Source organism: Eumetopias jubatus, unplaced genomic scaffold (assembly GCF_037043125.1).
Source record: "Eumetopias jubatus isolate StellerSeaLion01/CBP00866 unplaced genomic scaffold, mEumJub1_p1.0 scaffold_6, whole genome shotgun sequence".
Taxonomy (NCBI): Eukaryota; Metazoa; Chordata; class Mammalia; order Carnivora; family Otariidae; genus Eumetopias; species Eumetopias jubatus.
The window spans coordinates 77,188,053-77,190,293 of NW_028274812.1; the positions used below are offsets into that span (position 1 = coordinate 77,188,053).

Here is a 2,241-nt window from a genome sequence, read left to right on the forward strand (position 1 = left end):
GTAGTTAAGAGTAAATCTGCTGATTATAGATGTATATATATATACAGAATGCTATAACTATTTAGCAGACATGTAAGGGTGGTCTAGAGTTCTCACACAGTAAAATAGGAGCTGGGTCAGAGAAATACCAACTTGCAACAATCATAACATTCTATTTTTATCCCCATGCTGGTGAGGCCTGAGAATTCAGAATTACATAAGAAAGAATTGCATAATATTGAAACTGCTTGTATTAGAAGAGTCCTGGCTGGCTGTGGCCATCTTTGTAAATAATGGAAAATCTCATTTAATTGAATTGGCTTAAGTTTGGTCCATTGTGAGAGGCTGTGAATTTGATAACCTACTAAGGTCATCTCCCTAATCACCACAAATGTCTTAATGAATGCTGCATTTTTTTCACCTTACTCCCAAAGATCAGAGCACTTTGGCTTAGTCCTAGTTAAGTTTTGTCATTTGACAAGCTATATATTCTAGAGCACAATAAAAATGCATCTTGATCATAGCGATAATGATCATCCACTTGAGTATTTTTATAACAACAAATAATTTTTATAAAGGTAGCTCATATTTTTATGGAATGCTAGGTATTTCACAATTCCTCCATGTGATCATGTTATCCTATAAGAAGAGGTAAGACATTTGGCAGATAAGGAAACAAATTCGTTGAATTAGCCAACGACAAGCAATTACTGAATGATAAAATTGGATTGAAAATTGACATCTCTGGATTGCTAGTCCAAGCCAACTCACTGAACCATACCAGACTGCCTCCTTTCTGGCACCTTTTCCCAATCTTTGAGTCAATTCACAAGTCAAATGTCATCCATACCCCCTTTACCAAAAAATCTAAAACAATGAGTTTCATCAAGTTGTATTACCATGAAGCATTAGACAGTGAAATCTGGGGGTTTAGATTCTTTTAAAGTAAAAGATGCTGTTTTCCTTTGAGTTTTCAAACTTTGCTTTTTTGGTGTCTTTTATGAAATGAATGCCAACACTGGTTTATTTGTTTCTCTCTTAGAGGTTCTTACAAAACACTCAGTGGTGTGTTCTTCTCAAGTTGTAATGCTGTTCTTTCCATGAGTTGCACAACCCAACTACCCAGCCAGAAGACAGACAAGGTGTACCCCATAGAGGTCCAGTTACCCTGCCAGTTTAGGCCTCCAGCACAAGGAATGACCACATTGTAATAAAAACTAATTTCCTACAGGATAGAAATAGACAACAAGGGAAAAAAAGACTTTCATAAGTTAGTTAGATTGTTTGTTCCTCCCTTGAGGAGGCAAATATTAAGGTTATTTCTGTTGTTGATCAGTTATACAGACACACACATGCATACACACATACACATATCCAATCTACTCCTCATAAAAATAATCTCATTAACCTCAGTCAGGAGAACCTCTGTATGAATTTTTTTCCCAAGGTTTATGGAAGATATTACAGCACAGCAGAATGATTCAAACAACTCCATGTGGTGTTTTGAAATTCAACCCAATTGTAGTCTGAGTGACCTGCAGGTTGAACAGACTGCCAAATTCTAAGAGTTTCAACAGTTCCTTAGTGTCAGAATCCACTTCAGTGATCTCCTGATCCAGGGCTGAGACCTCAGGAACATAATTATCTCTTCTCTCTCTGTCCTCCTGCAGTTTGATGCAGATACCTCCCACCAGACCTCTCTGATCCCACCCCATCAGATGTGTGATGTAGCCTATCTTGCTGCAGAGCTTCTTGCTGGGAATAATGGCAATCTCCCCACACACAGGGCTGTTGGTATGGAAGTCTTTGCTCAGGTGAGTGTAGTACTTCTCAGTGATGACCTGTGCCACCTTCCTCACGGTTTTGGTACAAACATAGCCAAGGTTGGTGCGTCCCTGGTAAAAGCACTCCATGTGACTTGTTTTTAGAGATCAGCTCAAATAACTCAGGTGGCTATAACTCTACCTAAAGTCAAGAATTACAAGAATTATAAAGATCACCATGCCATGATATCTGGAAATTCCCAATGTTTGTTACATTTTGTTGGTGTAAGAATTTATACATCCCCAACACAAAAGAAACTACATGAATGATATTATTTATAATTATATTCTCTTAAAAATGAGATGCCCTATAATGCTTCTTTTTCCTTTTGATATTCTTCAGCAGATGAATAAAGTGATTCATGTTAAATTCATATTAGCTTTACATTATCACAGATTTTTCTTTTTGCTTCTTCATCTTTGTGACTATACTTTAATA

General features: G+C 37.1%; 1 pseudogene; it reads right to left on the reverse strand.

Moving 5' to 3' along the window:
* Window positions 1-1,460: 1,460 nt before the first annotated feature.
* LOC114213008 (small ribosomal subunit protein eS17 pseudogene) lies at window positions 1,461-1,892 on the reverse strand (annotated as a pseudogene).
* Between the last annotated feature and the right edge of the window lie 349 nt (window positions 1,893-2,241).